At 39.3% G+C, this 19,362-nt stretch overlaps 4 non-coding genes across 4 annotated transcripts; all 4 read left to right on the plus strand.

The window, feature by feature from the left end:
* Positions 1-3,434: 3,434 nt before the first annotated feature.
* Positions 3,435-3,507, plus strand: TRNAR-CCG (transfer RNA arginine (anticodon CCG)). Its single transcript has one exon. It is a non-coding gene; the product is annotated as a tRNA-Arg (tRNA).
* Positions 3,508-5,472: 1,965 nt separating this feature from the next.
* Positions 5,473-5,545, plus strand: TRNAR-CCG (transfer RNA arginine (anticodon CCG)). Its single transcript has one exon. It is a non-coding gene; the product is annotated as a tRNA-Arg (tRNA).
* A 3,996-nt stretch (positions 5,546-9,541) lies between these two features.
* On the plus strand, positions 9,542-9,614 carry TRNAW-CCA (transfer RNA tryptophan (anticodon CCA)). Its single transcript has one exon. It is a non-coding gene; the product is annotated as a tRNA-Trp (tRNA).
* Positions 9,615-13,617: 4,003 nt separating this feature from the next.
* Positions 13,618-13,690, plus strand: TRNAW-CCA (transfer RNA tryptophan (anticodon CCA)). The gene has a single exon. It is a non-coding gene; the product is annotated as a tRNA-Trp (tRNA).
* Positions 13,691-19,362: the final 5,672 nt, after the last annotated feature.

Here is a 19,362-nt window from a genome sequence, read left to right on the forward strand (position 1 = left end):
TGAACAGCACCTTCCTCTGCAAGAATACTAGCAGTAGAATATATAGTCTTATCAGAATGAAGCCTGCTGTAAGAGCATCCGAAATAGCCCTATTGCCAGTGTCTCTGCAGTAAGTGGACACTGAGTTGAAACTACTTTCTTGAATTGATTGCACAGTTAAGTACCCTTGTTGCTCGGCACTGTTGCCATTATGGAATCGGAGCGATTGAGAAAGACAACCGTCCGTACTGTAGAATAGAATCCTGTTGTGCTCTTTTTAGTGACCAATCGACACCAGTGTACCAGGAATAGATAAACATGATCAAACAAGAAGAAAAGTGATGAATTCAAATGTAATGCATTTTATTTAGAAAACTCCACAAAACCTGCACCATACAACACTTGCAGTGAGTGATTAATAAGAGGATCTGAAACTATGTCAAAGGAAATGAATAGGTAAGACATGAAAATCACAAAAAGTCTGGTGCTCAAGGTGGATATTGTGTCAAGTGTCATGACCATGAGACTGCGTGACACATGTTTCGGAAAATATCTGGCTTCAACAGGTGAAGGATTACTTGAAAAGTCAAGCAAGTTAGCAAGGATTTTCCAACCTAGAAGAGGGCATTGCAGTGTGAGGGCATCATGGAAATCATCATTAGAGAAAATGAATACATTATCACTAAGTCAATGACCTCCTAGTTAGTATCTTTACCAAGTGGGTGGCCGTGAAACAGTGATTACCACAGATAGGAAGTCAGAGATGCCAGGTGAACTGAAAATATGCCAGCCAAGAAATCAAGTTTGTAGAAATCATCAATTTTTTGAGACAGAGTAAGATAAATGCTGGAACTCTAGAATAGTGTCCATAATGGAAAAATCTTACAGCAATCCTTTAATTTTTTGAAGTGCGAATGCCAAGAATATAACACACAGTGCATCGAATTTACGCATTTGGCCAATCCAAAGCAGTTGCTAAGGATTGGTGCATGTCAGGACTATTTGTCCCTATTTTGAGTTCATCTTCATTTCCATTTGTAGAAAGTACCAGTATATACACATTTTTTAGAAGACAAAACATCAGAAGCCAAACTAAAAGCTATTTCAGTGCATATAAATCGAAATACTATAAATAAGGATGGCGAGGAGTAGCAACCACCGCACTGTATACTCTCTGCAATCAAAAGTGATCAATATGAATTGCGGAAGGGTTTGTGTTGCAGGAGTTGTTCCTTTCTTTACCTTCGCTCACTGGACCATCATATGCAAGGTGTGTTTTCCAAACTCACAGACTTGCGTTACATGTTGACTGTGTTTTTTCATGTTTTTGTTGTTTTTGCCATGGGGTGTTTATTCTGTGTGTGAATTGGTATTCAGTTGGTCTATTATGGTCAGATCAGTGTTTATCTATCAAGTGGCCCTGTGGCCTAATGGATAAGGCATCAGCCTGCGAAGCTGGGGATTGTGGGTTCACGTCCCACCTGGGTTGTCGATAATTTTAAATTTTCATCTTAATTAAATATGAACGAATTTCAACATATATTACCATAAAGATGATTAAAAGGTCTCATCAATGAAAATCATCACACTCATTTCATTCACCTTGTCAATACTGATGTATTACCGCGAGACTATGCAGTAAAGACATGTGAATCTTGTCCTGTCTTCATAGAGCTGCCTTGCAACTGTGACATGTCACTTAATATTTTGTTTCTCAGGGAGTATAGCAGCAGAGAAACATATACTGCTAATTCAATTCCTTATGAGGGCCCCAGCATTTAAGATGTTACTCTTACGTGAGCTCCCATGTAGCCACCAATTGCTGAAAAGTGTCTTCCTCAGGTGCCATCCAAACTGTGAAGAGAATCCTCCTAAGCTAGCCTCCTTGCAGTGACATGTCACTGAGAATCATTTTCCTCAGTGAGAATCTCTGCAGTGAAAAAGTTTCTCTTAAGGGATTGTCTCTGTAGTGGAATGTTACAGGAAGTCCTCTTGGTTGGGTAGTGTCCCTAGATTGTAGATCATCCTTTTATAGAGCTGGTCTGCACTCACATGTTACTGAACAGCACCTTCCTCTGCAAGAATACTAGCAGTAGAATATATAGTCTTATCAGAATGAAGCCTGCTGTAAGAGCATCCGAAATAGCCCTATTGCCAGTGTCTCTGCAGTAAGTGGACACTGAGTTGAAACTACTTTCTTGAATTGATTGCACAGTTAAGTACCCTTGTTGCTCGGCACTGTTGCCATTATGGAATCGGAGCGATTGAGAAAGACAACCGTCCGTACTGTAGAATAGAATCCTGTTGTGCTCTTTTTAGTGACCAATCGACACCAGTGTGCCAGGAATACATAAACATGATAAAACAGGAAGAAAAGTGATGAATTCAAATGTAATGCATTTTATTTAGAAACCTCCACAAAACCTGCACCATACAAAACTTGCAGTGAGTGATTAATAAGAGGATCTGAAACTATGTCAAAGGAAATGAATAGGTAAGACATGAAAATCACAAAAAGTCTGGTGCTCAAGATGGATATTGTGTCAAGTGTCATGACCATGAGACTGCGTGACACATGTTTCGGAAAATATCTGGCTTCAACAGGTGAAGGATTACTTGAAAAGTCAAGCAAGTTAGCAAGGATTTTCCAACCTAGAAGAGGGCATTGCAGTGTGAGGGCATCATGGAAATCATCATTAGAGAAAATGAATACATTATCACTAAGTCAATGACCTCCTAGTTAGTATCTTTACCAAGTGGGTGGCCGTGAAACAGTGATTACCACAGATAGGAAGTCAGAGATGCCAGGTGAACTGAAAATATGCCAGCCAAGAAATCAAGTTTGTAGAAATCATCAATTTTTTGAGACAGAGTAAGATAAATGCTGGAACTCTAGAATAGTGTCCATAATGGAAAAATCTTACAGCAATCCTTTAATTTTTTGAAGTGCGAATGCCAAGAATATAACACACAGTGCATCGAATTTACGCATTTGGCCAATCCAAAGCAGTTGCTAAGGATTGGTGCATGTCAGGACTATTTGTCCCTATTTTGAGTTCATCTTCATTTCCATTTGTAGAAAGTACCAGTATATACACATTTTTTAGAAGACAAAACATCAGAAGCCAAACTAAAAGCTATTTCAGTGCATATAAATCGAAATACTATAAATAAGGATGGCAAGGAGTAGCAACCACCGCACTGTATACTCTCTTCAATCAAAAGTGATCAATATGAATTGCGGAAGGGTTTGTGTTGCAGGAGTTGTTCCTTTCTTTACCTTCGCTCACTGGACCATCATATGCAAGGTGTGTTTTCCAAACTCACAGACTTTCTTTACATGTTGATTGTGTTTTTTTCATGTTTTTGTTGTTTTCGCCATGGGGTGTTTATTCTGTGTGTGAATTGGTGTTCAGTTGGTCTATTATGGTCAGATCAGTGTTTATCGATCAAGTGGCCCTGTGGCCTAATGGATAAGGCATCAGCCTCCGAAGCTGGGGATTGTGGGTTCAAGTCCCACCTGGGTCGTCAATTATTTTAAATTTTGATCTTAATTAAATATGAACGAATTTCAACATATATTAACATAAAGATGATTAAAAGGTCTCATCAATGAAAATCATCACACTCATTTCATTCACCTTGTCAATACTGATATATTACCGCAAGACTATGCATTAAAGACACGTGAATCTTGTCCTGTCTTCATAGAGCCGCCTTGCAACTGTGACATGTCACTTAATATTTTGTTTCTCAGGGAGTATAGCAGCAGAGAAACATATACTGCTAATTCAATTCCTTATGAGGGCCCCAGCATTTAAGATGTTACTCTTACGTGAGCTCCCATGTAGCCACCGATTGCTGAAAAGTGTCTTCCTCAGGTGCCATCTCAACTGTGAAGAGAATCCTCCTAAGCTAGCCTCCTTGCAGTGACATGTCACTGAGAATCATTTTCCTCAGTGAGAATCTCTGCAGTGAAAAAGTTTCTCTTAAGGGATTGTCTCTGTCGTGGAATGTTACAGGAAGTCCTCTTGGTTGGGTAGTGTCCCTGGATTGTAGATCATCTTTTTATAGAGCTGGACTGCACTCACATGTTACTGAACAGCAACTTCCTCTGCAAGAATACTAGCAGTAGAAAATATAGTCTTATGAGAATGAAGCCTGCTGTAAGAGCACCCGAAATAGCCCTATTGCCAGTGTCTCTGCAGTAAGTGGACACTGAGTTGAAACTACTTTCTTGAATTGATTGCACAGTTAAGTACCCTTGTTGCTCGGCACTGTTGCCATTATGGAATCGGAGCGATTGAGAAAGACAACGGTCCGTACTGTAGAATAGAATCCTGTTGTGCTCTTTTTAGTGACCAATCGACACCAGTGTACCAGGAATACATAAACATGATAAAACAGGAAGAAAAGTGATGAATTCAAATGTAATGCATTTTATTTAGAAACCTCCACAAAACCTGCACCATACAAAATGTGCAGTGAGTGATTAATAAGAGGATCTGAAACTATGTCAAAGGAAATGAATAGTTAAGACTTGAAAATCACAAAAAGTCTGGTGCTCAAGATGGACATTGTGTCAAGTGTCATGACCATGAGACTGCGTGACACATGTTTCGGAAAATATCTGGCTTCAACAGGTGAAGGATTACTTGAAAAGTCAAGCAAGTTAGCAAGGATTTTCCAACCTAGAAGAGGGCATTGCAGTGTGAGGGCATCATGGAAATCATCATTAGAGAAAATGAATACATTATCACTAAGTCAATGACCTCCTAGTTAGTATCTTTACCAAGTGGGTGGCCGTGAAACAGTGATTACCACAGATAGGAAGTCAGAGATGCCAGGTGAACTGAAAATATGCCAGCCAAGAAATCAAGTTTGTAGAAATCATCAATTTTTTGAGACAGAGTAAGATAAATGCTGGAACTCTAGAATAGTGTCCATAATGGAAAAATCTTACAGCAATCCTTTAATTTTTTGAAGTGCGAATGCCAAGAATATAACACACAGTGCATCGAATTTACGCATTTGGCCAATCCAAAGCAGTTGCTAAGGATTGGTGCATGTCAGGACTATTTGTCCCTATTTTGAGTTCATCTTCATTTCCATTTGTAGAAAGTACCAGTGTATACACATTTTTTAGAAGACAAAACATCAGAAGCCAAACTAAAAGCTATTTCAGTGCATATAAATCGAAATACTATAAATAAGGATGGCGAGGAGTAGCAACCACCGCACTGTATACTCTCTTCAATCAAAAGTGATCAATATGAATTGCGGAAGGGTTTGTGTTGCAGGAGTTGTTCCTTTCTTTACCTTCGCTCACTGGACCATCATATGCAAGGTGTGTTTTCCAAACTCACAGACTTTCTTTACATGTTGATTGTGTTTTTTTCATGTTTTTGTTGTTTTTGGCATGGGTGTTTATTCTGTGTGTGAATTGGTGTTCAGTTGGTCTATTATGGTCAGATCAGTGTTTAGCTATCAAGTGGCCCTGTGGCCTAATGGATAAGGCATCAGCCTCCGAAGCTGGGGATTGTGGGTTCAAGTCCCACCTGGGTCGTCAATAATTTTAAATTTTGATCTTAATTAAATATGAACGAATTTCAACATATATTAACATAAAGATGATTAAAAGGTCTCATCAATGAAAATCATCACACTCATTTCATTCACCTTGTCAATACTGATGTATTACCTCGAGACTATGCAGTAAAGACACGTGAATCTTGTCCTGTCTTCATAGAGCTGCCTTGCAACTGTGACATGTCACTTAATATTTTGTTTCTCAGGGAGTATAGCAGCAGAGAAACATATACTGCTAATTCAATTCCTTATGAGGGCCCCAGCATTTAAGATGTTACTCTTACGTGAGCTCCCATGTAGCCACCAATTGCTGAAAAGTGTCTTCCTCAGGTGCCATCTCAACTGTGAAGAGAATCCTCCTAAGCTAGCCTCCTTGCAGTGACATGTCACTGAGAATCATTTTCCTCAGTGAGAATCTCTGCAGTGAAAAAGTTTCTCTTAAGGGATTGTCTCTGTAGTGGAATGTTACAGGAAGTCCTCTTGGTTGGGTAGTGTCCCTGGATTGTAGATCATCCTTTTATAGAGCTGGACTGCACTCACATGTTACTGAACAGCACCTTCCTCTGCAAGAATACTAGCAGTAGAATATATAGTCTTATCAGAATGAAGCCTGCTGTAAGAGCATCCGAAATAGCCCTATTGCCAGTGTCTCTGCAGTAAGTGGACACTGAGTTGAAACTACTTTCTTGAATTGATTGCACAGTTAAGTACCCTTGTTGCTCGGCACTGTTGCCATTATGGAATCGGAGCGATTGAGAAAGACAACCGTCCGTACTGTAGAATAGAATCCTGTTGTGCTCTTTTTAGTGACCAATCGACACCAGTGTACCAGGAATACATAAACATGATAAAACAGGAAGAAAAGTGATGAATTCAAATGTAATGCATTTTATTTAGAAACCTCCACAAAACCTGCACCATACAAAACTTGCAGTGAGTGATTAATAAGAGGATCTGAAACTATGTCAAAGGAAATGAATAGGTAAGACATGAAAATCGCAAAAAGTCTGGTGCTCAAGATGGATATTGTGTCAAGTGTCATGACCATGAGACTGCGTGACACATGTTTCGGAAAATATCTGGCTTCAACAGGTGAAGGATTACTTGAAAAGTCAAGCAAGTTAGCAAGGATTTTCCAACCTAGAAGAGGGCATTGCAGTGTGAGGGCATCATGGAAATCATCATTAGAGACAATGAATACATTATCACTAAGTGAATGACCTCCTAGTTAGTATCTTTACCAAGTGGGTGGCCGTGAAACAGTGATTACCACAGATAGGAAGGCAGAGATGCCAGGTGAACTGAAAATATGCCAGGCAAGAAATCTAGTTTGTAGAAATCATCAATTTTTTGAGACAGAGTAAGAAAAATGCTGGAACTCTAGAATAGTGTCCATAATGGAAAAATCTTACAGCAATTCTTTAATTTTGTAAAGTGCGAATGCCAAGAATATAACACACAGTGCATCGAATTTACGCATTTGGCCAATCCAAAGCAGTTGCTAAGGATTGGTGCATGTCAGGACTATTTGTCCCTATTTTGAGTTCATCTTCATTTCCATCTGTAGAAAGCACCAGTATATACACATTTTTTAGTAGACAAAACATCAGAAGCCAAATTAAAAGCTATTTCAGTGCATGTAAATTGAAATACTATAAATATGGATGGCGAGGAGTAGCAACCACCGCACTGTATACTCTCTTCAATCAAAAGTGATCAATATGAATTGCAGAAGGGTTTGTGTTGCAGGAGTTGTTCCTTTCTTTACCTTCGCTCACTGGACCATCATATGCAAGGTGTGTTTTCCAAACTCACAGACTTGCTTTACATGTTGACTGTGTTTTTTTCATGTTTTTGTTGTTTCTGCCATGGGGTGTTTATTCTGCGTGTGAATTGGTGTTTAGTTGGTCTATTATGGTCAGATCAGTTCTTTTCTATCAAGTGGCCCTGTGGCCTAATGGATAAGGCATCAGCCTCCGAAGCTGGGGATTCTGGGTTCAAGTCCCACCTGTGTCGTCAATTATTTTAAATTTTGAACTTAATTAAATATGAACGAATTTCAAAATATATTAACATAAAGATGATTAAAAGGTCTCATGAATGAAAATCATCATACTAATTTCATTCACCTTGTCAATACTGATGTATTACCACAAGACTATGCAGTAAAGACACATGACTCTTGTCCTGTCTTCATAGAGCTGCCTTGCAACTGTGACATGTCACTTAATATTTTGTTTCTCAGGGAGTATAGCAGCAGAGAAACATATACTGCTAATTCAATTCCTTATGAGGGCCCCAGCATTTAAGATGTTACTCTTACGTGAGCTCCCATGTAGCCACCAATTGCTGAAAAGTGTCTTCCTCAGGTGCCATCTCAACTGTGAAGAGAATCCTCCTAAGCTAGCCTCCTTGCAGTGACATGTCACTGAGAATCATTTTCCTCAGTGAGAATCTCTGCAGTGAAAACGTTTCTCTTAAGGGATTGTCTCTGTAGTGGAATGTTACAGGAAGTCCTCTTGGTTGGGTAGTGTCCCTGGATTGTAGATCATCCTTTTATAGAGCTGCACTGCACTCACATGTTACCGAACAGCACCTTCCTCTGCAAGAATACTAGCAATAGAAAATATAGTCTAAGCCTGCTGTAAGAGCATCCGAAATAGCCCTATTGCCAGTGTCTCTGCAGTAAGTGGACACTGAGTTGAAACTACTTTCTTGAATTGATTGCACAGTTAAGTACCCTTGTTGCTCGGCACTGTTGCCATTATGGAATCGGAGCGATTGAGAAAGACAACGGTCCGTACTGTAGAATAGAATCCTGTTGTGCTCTGTTTAGTGACCAATCGACACCAGTGCACCAGGAATACATAAACATGATAAAACAAGAAGAAAAGTGATGAATTCAAATGTAATGAATTTTATTTAGAAAACTCCACAAAACCTGCACCATACAAAACTTGCAGTGAGTGATTAATAAGAGGATCTGAAACTATGTCAAAGGAAATGAATAGGTAAGACATGAAAATCACAAAAAGTCTGGTGCTCAAGATGGTTATTGTGTCAAGTGTCATGACCATGAGACTGCGTGACACATGTTTTCGGAAAATATCTGGCTTCAACAGGTGAAGGATTACTTGAAAAGTCAAGCAAGTTAGCAAGGATGTTCCAACCTAGAAGAGGGCATTGCAGTGTGAGGGCATCATGGAAGTCACCATTAGAGACAATGAATACATTATCACTAAGTCAATGACCTGCTAGTTAGTATCTTTACCAAGTGGGTGGCCATGAGACAGTGATCACCACAGATAGGAAGTCAGAGATGCCAGGTGAAATGAAAATATGCCAGGCAAGAAATCTAGTTTGTAGAAATCATCAATTTTTTGAGACAGAGTAAGAAAAATGCTGGAACTCTAGAATAGTGTCCATAATGGAAAAATCTTACAGCAATTCTTTAATTTTGTAAAGTGCGAATGCCAAGAATATAACACACAGTGCATCGAATTTACGCATTTGGCCAATCCAAAGCAGTTGCTAAGGATTGGTGCATGTCAGGACTATTTGTCCCTATTTTGAGTTCATCTTCATTTCCATCTGTAGAAAGCACCAGTATATACACATTTTTTAGTAGAAAAAACATCAGAAGCCAAATTAAAAGCTATTTCAGTGCATGTAAATCGAAATACTATAAATATGGATGGCGAGGAGTAGCAACCACCGCACTGTATACTCTCTTCAATCAAAAGTGATCAATATGAATTGCGGAAGGGTTTGTGTTGCAGGAGTTGTTCCTTTCTTTACCTTCGCTCACTGGACCATCATATGCAAGGTGTGTTTTCCAAACTCACAGACTTGCTTTACATGTTGACTGTGTTTTTTTCATGTTTTTGTTGTTTCTGCCATGGGGTGTTTATTCTGCGTGTGAATTGGTGTTCAGTTGGTCTATTATGGTCAGATCAGTGTTTATCTATCAAGTGGCCCTGTGGCCTAATGGATAAGGCATCAGCCTCCAAAGCTGGGGATTGTGGGTTCAAGTCCCACCTGGGTCGTCAATTATTTTAAATTTTGATCTTAATTAAATATGAACGAATTTCAACATATATTAACATAAAGATGATTAAAAGGTCTCATCAATGAAAAACATCACACTCATTTCATTCACCTTGTCAATACTGATGTATTACCGCGAGACTATGCAGTAAAGACACGTGAATCTTGTCCTGTCTTCATAGAGCTGCCTTGCAACTGTGACATGTCACTTAATATTTTGTTTCTCAGGGAGTATAGCAGCAGAGAAACATATACTGCTAATTCAATTCCTTACGAGGGCCCCAGCATTTAAGATGTTACTCTTAAGTGAGCTCCCATGTAGCCACCAATTGCTGAAAAGTGTCTTCCTCAGGTGCCATCTCAACTCTGAAGAGAATTCTCCTAAGCTAGCCTCCTTGCAGTGACATGTCACTGAGAATCATTTTCCTCAGTGAGAATCTCTGCAGTGAAAAAGTTTCTCTTAAGGGATTGTCTCTGTAGTGGAATGTTACAGGAAGTCCTCTTGGTTGGGTAGTGTCCCTAGATTGTAGATCATCCTTTTATAGAGCTGCACTGCACTCACATGTTACTGAACAGCACCTTCCTCTGCAAGAATGCTAGCAGTAGAAAATATAGTCTTATGAGAATGAAGCCTGCTGTAAGAGCATCCGAAATAGCCCTATTGCCAGTGTCTCTGCAGTAAGTGGACACTGAGTTGAAACTACTTTCTTGAATTGATTGCACAGTTAAGTACCCTTGTTGCTCGGCACTGTTGCCATTATGGAATCGGAGCGATTGAGAAAGACAATGGTCCGTACTGTAGAATAGAATCCTGTTGTGCTCTGTTTAGTGACCAATCGACACCAGTGCACCAGGAATACATAAACATGATAAAACAAGAAGAAAAGTGATGAATTCAAATGTAATGCATTTTATTTAGAAAACTCAACCAAAACCTGCACCATACAAAACTTGCAGTGAGTGATTAATAAGAGGATCTGAAACTATGTCAAAGGAAATGAATAGGTAAGACATGAAAATCACAAAAAGTCTGGTGCTCAAGATGGATACTGTGTCAAGTGTCATGACCATGAGACTGCGTGACACATGTTTCGGAAAATATCTGGCTTCAACAGGTGAAGGATTACTTGAAAAGTCAAGCAAGTTAGCAAGGATGTTCCAACCTAGAAGAGGGCATTGCAGTATGAGGGCATCATGGAAGTCATCATTAGAGACAATGAATACATTATCACTAAGTGAATGACCTCCTAGTTAGTATCTTTACCAAGTGGGTGGCCATGAGACAGTGATCACCACAGATAGGAAGTCAGAGATGCCAGGTGAACTGAAAATATGCCAGACAAGAAATCTAGTTTGTAGAAATCATCAATTTTTTGAGACAGAGTAAGAAAAATGCTGGAACTCTAGAATAGTGTCCATAATGGAAAAATCTTACAGCAATTCTTTAATTTTGTAAAGTGCGAATGCCAAGAATATAACACAGTGCACCGAATTTACGCATTTGGCCAATCCAAAGCAGTTGCTAAGGATTGGTGCATGTCAGGACTATTTGTCCCTATTTTGAGTTCATCTTCATTTCCATCTGTAGAAAGTACCAGTATATACACATTTATTAGAAGACAAAACATCAGAAGCCAAACTAAAAGCTCTTTCAGTGCATATAAATCGAAATACTATAAATAAGGATGGCAAGGAGTAGCAACCACCGCACTGTAAACTCTCTTCAATCAAAAGTGATCAATATGAATTGCGGAAGGGTTTGTGTTGCAGGAGTTGTTCCTTTCTTTACCTTCGCTCACTGGACCATCATATGCAAGGTGTGTTTTCCAAACTCACAGACTTGCTTTACATGTTGACTGTGTTTTTTTCATGTTTTTGTTGTTTTTGCCATGGGGTGTTTATTCTGTGTGTGAATTGGTGTTCAGTTGGTCTATTATGGTCAGATCAGTGCTTTTCTATCACGTGGCCCTGTGGCCTAATGGATAAGGCATCAGCCTCCAAAGTTGGGGATTGTGGGTTCAAGTCCCACATGGGTCTTCAATTATTTTAAATTTTGATCTTAATTAAATATGAACGAATTTCAACATATATTAACATAAAGATGATTAAAAGGTCTCATCAATGAAAATCATCACACTCATTTCATTCACCTTGTCAATACTGATGTATTACCGCGAGACTATGCAGTAAAGACACGTGAATCTTGTCCTGTCTTCATAGAGCTGACTTGCAACTGTGACATGTCACTTCATATTTTGTTTCTCAGGGAGTATAGCAGCAGAGAAACATATACTGCTAATTCAATTCCTTATGAGGGCCCCAGCATTTAAGATGTTACTCTTACGTGAGCTCCCATGTAGCCACCAATTGCTGAAAAGTGTCTTCCTCAGGTGCCATCTCAACTGTGAAGAGAATCCTCCTAAGCTAGCCTCCTTGCAGTGACATGTCACTGAGAATCATTTTCCTCAGTGAGAATCTCTGCAGTGAAAAAGTTTCTCTTAAGGGATTGTCTCTGTCGTGGAATGTTACAGGAAGTCCTCTTGGTTGGGTAGTGTCCCTGGATTGTAGATCATCTTTTTATAGAGCTGGACTGCACTCACATGTTACTGAACAGCAACTTCCTCTGCAAGAATACTAGCAGTAGAAAATATAGTCTTATGAGAATGAAGCCTGCTGTAAGAGCACCCGAAATAGCCCTATTGCCAGTGTCTCTGCAGTAAGTGGACACTGAGTTGAAACTACTTTCTTGAATTGATTGCACAGTTAAGTACCCTTGTTGCTCGGCACTGTTGCCATTATGGAATCGGAGCGATTGAGAAAGACAACGGTCCGTACTGTAGAATAGAATCCTGTTGTGCTCTTTTTAGTGACCAATCGACACCAGTGTACCAGGAATACATAAATATGATAAAACAGGAAGAAAAGTGATGAATTCAAATGTAATGCATTTTATTTAGAAACCTCCACAAAACCTGCACCATACAAAATTTGCAGTGAGTGATTAATAAGAGGATCTGAAACTATGTCAAAGGAAATGAATAGTTAAGACATGAAAATCACAAAAAGTCTGGTGCTCAAGATGGACATTGTGTCAAGTGTCATGACCATGAGACTGCGTGACACATGTTTCGGAAAATATCTGGCTTCAACAGGTGAAGGATTTCTTGAAAAGTCAAGCAAGTTAGCAAGGATGTTCCAACCTAGAAGAGGGCATTGCAGTGTGAGGGCATCATGGAAGTCATCATTAGAGACAATGAATACAATATCACTAAGTCAATGACCTCCTAGTTAGTATCTTTACCAAGTGGGTGGCCGTGAGACAGTGATTACCACAGATAGGAAGTCAGAGATGCCAGGTGAACTGAAAATATGCCAGCCAAGATATCAAGTTTGTAGAAATCATCAATTTTTTGAGACAGAGTAAGATAAATGCTGGGACTCTAGAATAGTTTCCATAATGGAAAAATCTTACAGCAACCCTTTAATTTTTTGAAGTGCGAATGCCAAGAATATAACACACAGTGCATCGAATTTACGCATTTGGCCAATCCAAAGCAGTTGCTAAGGATTGGTGCATGTCAGGACTATTTGCCCTATTTTGAGTTCATCTTCATTTCCATCTGTAGAAAGTACAAGTGTATACACATTTTTTAGAATACAAAACATCAGAAGCCAAACTAAAAGCTATTTCAGTGCATATAAATCGAAATAATATAAATACGGATGGCGAGGAGTAGCATCCACCGCACTGTATACTCTCTTCAATCAAAAGTGATCAATATGAATTGCGGAAGGGTTTGTGTTGCAGGAGTTGTTCCTTTCTTTACCTTCGCTCACTGGACCATCATATGCAAGGTGTGTTTTCCAAACTCACAGACTTGCTTTACATGTTGACTGTGTTTTTTTCATGTTTTTGTGGTTTTTGCCATGGGGTGTTTATTCTGTGTGTGAATTGGTGTTCGGTTGGTCTATTATGGTCAGATCAGTGCTCTTCTATCAAGTGGTCCTGTGGCCAAATGGATAAGGCATCAGCCTCCAAAGCTGGGGATTGTGGGTTCAAATCCCACCTGGGTCGTCAATTATTTTAAATTTTGATCTTAATTAAATATGAACGAATTTCAACATATATTAACATAAAGATGATTAAAAGGTCTCATCAATGAAAATCATCACACTCATTTCATTCACCTTGTCAATACTGATGTATTACCGCGAGACTATGCAGTAAAGACATGTGAATCGTGTCCTGTCTTCATAGAGCTGCCTTGCAACTGTGACATGTCACTTAATATTTTGTTTCTCAGGGAGTATAGCAGCAGAGAAACATATACTGCTAATTCAATTCCTTATGAGGGCCCCAGCATTTAAGATGTTACTCTTAAGTGAGCTCCCATGTTCAAGTCCCACCTGGGTTGTCAATAATTTTAAATTTTCATCTTAATTAAATATGAACGAATTTCAACATATATTACCATAAAGATGATTAAAAGGTCTCATCAATGAAAATCATCACACTCATTTCATTCACCTTGTCAATACTGATGTATTACCTCGAGACTATGCAGTAAAGACACGTGAATCTTGTCCTGTCTTCATAGAGCTGCCTTGCAACTGTGACATGTCACTTAATATTTTGTTTCTCAGGGAGTATAGCAGCAGAGAAACATATACTGCTAATTCAATTCCTTATGAGGGCCCCAGCATTTAAGATGTTACTCTTACGTGAGCTCCCATGTAGCCACCAATTGCTGAAAAGTGTCTTCCTCAGGTGCCATCTCAACTGTGAAGAGAATCCTCCTAAGCTAGCCTCCTTGCAGTGACATGTCACTGAGAATCATTTTCCTCAGTGAGAATCTCTGCAGTGAAAAAGTTTCTCTTAAGGGATTGTCTCTGTAGTGGAATGTTACAGGAAGTCCTCTTGGTTGGGTAGTGTCCCTGGATTGTAGATCATCCTTTTATAGAGCTGGACTGCACTCACATGTTACTGAACAGCACCTTCCTCTGCAAGAATACTAGCAGTAGAATATATAGTCTTATCAGAATGAAGCCTGCTGTAAGAGCATCCGAAATAGCCCTATTGCCAGTGTCTCTGCAGTAAGTGGACACTGAGTTGAAAGTACTTTCTTGAATTGATTGCACAGTTAAGTACCCTTGTTGCTCGGCACTGTTGCCATTATGGAATCGGAGCGATTGAGAAAGAGAACCGTCCGTACTGTAGAATAGAATCCTGTTGTGCTCTTTTTAGTGACCAATCGACACCAGTGTACCAGGAATACATAAACATGATAAAACAGGAAGAAAAGTGATGAATTCAAATGTAATGCATTTTATTTAGAAACCTCCACAAAACCTGCACCATACAAAACTTGCAGTGAGTGATTAATAAGAGGATCTGAAACTATGTCAAACGAAATGAATAGGTAAAACATGAAAATCACAAAAAGTCTGGTGCTCAAGATGGATATTGTGTCAAGTGTCATGACCATGAGACTGCGTGACACATGTTTCGGAAAATATCTGGCTTCAACAGGTGAAGGATTACTTGAAACGTCAAGCAAGTTAGCAAGGATTTTCCAACCTAGAAGAGGGCATTGCAGTGTGAGGGCATCATGGAAATCATCATTAGAGAAAATGAATACATTATCACTAAGTCAATGACCTCCTAGTTAGTATCTTTACCAAGTGGGTGGCCGTGAAACAGTGATTACCACAGATAGGAAGTCAGAGATGCCAGGTGAACTGAAAATATGCCAGCCAAGAAATCAAGTTTGTAGAAATCATCAATTTTTTGAGACAGAGTAAGATAAATGCTGGAACTCTAGAATAGCGTCCATAATGGAAAAATCTTACAGCAATCCTTTAATTTTTTGAAGTGCGAATGCCAAGAATATAACACACAGTGCATCGAATTTACGCATTTGGCCAATCCAAAGCAGTTGCTAAGGATTGGTGCATGTCAGGACTATTTGTCCCTATTTTGAGTTCATCTTCATTTCCATTTGTAGAAAGTACCAGTATATACACATTTTTTAGAAGACAAAACATCAGAAGCCAAACTAAAAGCTATTTCAGTGCATATAAATCGAAATACTATAAATAAGGATGGCAAGGAGTAGCAACCACCGCACTGTATACTCTCTTCAATCAAAAGTGATCAATATGAATTGCGGAAGGGTTTGTGTTGCAGGAGTTGTTCCTTTCTTTACCTTCGCTCACTGGACCATCATATGCAAGGTGTGTTTTCCAAACTCACAGACTTGCTTTACATGTTGACTGTGTTTTTTTCATGTTTTTGTTGTTTTTGCCATGGGGTGTTTATTCTGTGTGTGAATTGGTGTTCAGTTGGTCTATTATGGTCAGATCAGTGCTTTTCTATCAAGTGGCCCTGTGGCCTAATGGATAAGGCATCAACCTCCGAAGCTGGGGATTGTGGGTTCAAGTCCCACCTGGGTAGTCAATTATTTTAAATTTTGAACTTAATTAAATATGAACGAATTTCAAAATATATTAACATAAAGATGATTAAAAGGTCTCATGAATGAAAATCATCATACTAATTTCATTCACCTTGTCAATACTGATGTATTACCACAAGACTATGCAGTAAAGACACATGAATCTTGTCCTGTCTTCATAGAGCTGCCTTGCAACTGTGACATGTCACTTAATATTTTGTTTCTCAGGGAGTATAGCAGCAGAGAAACATATACTGCTAATTCAATTCCTTATGAGGGCCCCAGCATTTAAGATGTTACTCTTACGTGAGCTCCCATGTAGCCACCAATTGCTGAAAAGTGTCTTCCTCAGGTGCCATCTCAACTGTGAAGAGAATCCTCCTAAGCTAGCCTCCTTGCAGTGACATGTCACTGAGAATCATTTTCCTCAGTGAGAATCTCTGCAGTGAAAACGTTTCTCTTAAGGGATTGTCTCTGTAGTGGAATGTTACAGGAAGTCCTCTTGGTTGGGTAGTGTCCCTGGATTGTAGATCATCCTTTTATAGAGCTGCACTGCACTCACATGTTACCGAACAGCACCTTCCTCTGCAAGAATACTAGCAATAGAAAATATAGTCTAAGCCTGCTGTAAGAGCATCCGAAATAGCCCTATTGCCAGTGTCTCTGCAGTAAGTGGACACTGAGTTGAAACTACTTTCTTCAATTGATTGCACAGTTAAGTACCCTTGTTGCTCGGCACTGTTGCCAAATGGAATCGGAGCGATTGAGAAAGACAACGGTCCGTACTGTAGAATAGAATCCTGTTGTGCTCTGTTTAGTGACCAATCGACACCAGTGCACCAGGAATACATAAACATGATAAAACAAGAAGAAAAGTGATGAATTCAAATGTAATGAATTTTATTTAGAAAACTCCACAAAACCTGCACCATACAAAACTTGCAGTGAGTGATTAATAAGAGGATCTGAAACTATGTCAAAGGAAATGAATAGGTAAGACATGAAAATCACAAAAAGTCTGGTGCTCAAGATGGTTATTGTGTCAAGTGTCATGACCATGAGACTGCGTGACACATGTTTTCGGAAAATATCTGGCTTCAACAGGTGAAGGATTACTTGAAAAGTCAAGCAAGTTAGCAAGGATGTTCCAACCTAGAAGAGGGCATTGCAGTGTGAGGGCATCATGGAAGTCACCATTAGAGACAATGAATACATTATCACTAAGTCAATGACCTGCTAGTTAGTATCTTTACCAAGTGGGTGGCCATGAGACAGTGATCACCACAGATAGGAAGTCAGAGATGCCAGGTGAAATGAAAATATGCCAGGCAAGAAATCTAGTTTGTAGAAATCATCAATTTTTTGAGACAGAGTAAGAAAAATGCTGGAACTCTAGAATAGTGTCCATAATGGAAAAATCTTACAGCAATTCTTTAATTTTGTAAAGTGCGAATGCCAAGAATATAACACACAGTGCATCGAATTTACGCATTTGGCCAATCCAAAGCAGTTGCTAAGGATTGGTGCATGTCAGGACTATTTGTCCCTATTTTGAGTTCATCTTCATTTCCATCTGTAGAAAGCACCAGTATATACACATTTTTTAGTAGAAAAAACATCAGAAGCCAAATTAAAAGCTATTTCAGTGCATGTAAATCGAAATACTATAAATATGGATGGCGAGGAGTAGCAACCACCGCACTGTATACTCTCTTCAATCAAAAGTGATCAATATGAATTGCGGAAGGGTTTGTGTTGCAGGAGTTGTTCCTTTCTTTACCTTCGCTCACTGGACCATCATATGCAAGGTGTGTTTTCCAAACTCACAGACTTGCTTTACATGTTGACTGTGTTTTTTTCATGTTTTTGTTGTTTCTGCCATGGGGTGTTTATTCTGCGTGTGAATTGGTGTTCAGTTGGTCTATTATGGTCAGATCAGTGTTTATCTATCAAGTGGCCCTGTGGCCTAATGGATAAGGCATCAGCCTCCGAAGCTGGGGATATGGGTTCAAGTCCCACCTGGGTAGTCAATTATTTTAAATTTTGATCTTAATTAAATATGAACGAATTTCAACATATATTAACATAAAGATGATTAAAAGGTCTCATCAATGAAAAACTTCACACTCATTTCATTCACCTTGTCAATACTGATGTATTACCGCGAGACTATGCAGTAAAGACACGTGAATCTTGTCCTGTCTTCATAGAGCTGCCTTGCAACTGTGACATGTCACTTAATATTTTGTTTCTCAGGGAGTATAGCAGCAGAGAAACATATACTGCTAATTCAATTCCTTACGAGGGCCCCAGCATTTAAGATGTTACTCTTAAGTGAGCTCCCATGTAGCCACCAATTGCTGAAAAGTGTCTTCCTCAGGTGCCATCTCAACTCTGAAGAGAATTCTCCTAAGCTAGCCTCCTTGCAGTGACATGTCACTGAGAATCATTTTCCTCAGTGAGAATCTCTGCAGTGAAAAAGTTTCTCTTAAGGGATTGTCTCTGTAGTGGAATGTTACAGGAAGTCCTCTTGGTTGGGTAGTGTCCCTAGATTGTAGATCATCCTTTTATAGAGCTGCACTGCACTCACATGTTACTGAACAGCACCTTCCTCTGCAAGAATGCTAGCAGTAGAAAATATAGTCTTATGAGAATGAAGCCTGCTGTAAGAGCATCCGAAATAGCCCTATTGCCAGTGTCTCTGCAGTAAGTGGACACTGAGTTGAAACTACTTTCTTGAATTGATTGCACAGTTAAGTACCCTTGTTGCTCGGCACTGTTGCCATTATGGAATCGGAGCGATTGAGAAAGACAATGGTCCGTACTGTAGAATAGAATCCTGTTGTGCTCTGTTTAGTGACCAATCGACACCAGTACACCAGGAATACATAAACATGATAAAACAAGAATAAAAGTGATGAATTCAAATGTAATGCATTTTATTTAGAAAACTCAACCAAAACCTGCACCATACAAAACTTGCAGTGAGTGATTAATAAGAGGATCTGAAACTATGTCAAAGGAAATGAATAGGTAAGACATGAAAATCACAAAAAGTCTGGTGCTCAAGATGGATACTGTGTCAAGTGTCATGACCATGAGACTGCGTGACACATGTTTCGGAAAATATCTGGCTTCAACAGGTGAAGGATTACTTGAAAAGTCAAGCAAGTTAGCAAGGATGTTCCAACCTAGAAGAGGGCATTGCAGTATGAGGGCATCATGGAAGTCATCATTAGAGACAATGAATACATTATCACTAAGTGAATGACCTCCTAGTTAGTATCTTTAC

The sequence above is a fragment of the Ambystoma mexicanum genome, chromosome 3q, assembly GCF_040938575.1.
Source record: "Ambystoma mexicanum isolate Mex_15411 chromosome 3q, UKY_AmexF1_1, whole genome shotgun sequence".
NCBI lineage: Eukaryota > Metazoa > Chordata > Amphibia > Caudata > Ambystomatidae > Ambystoma > Ambystoma mexicanum.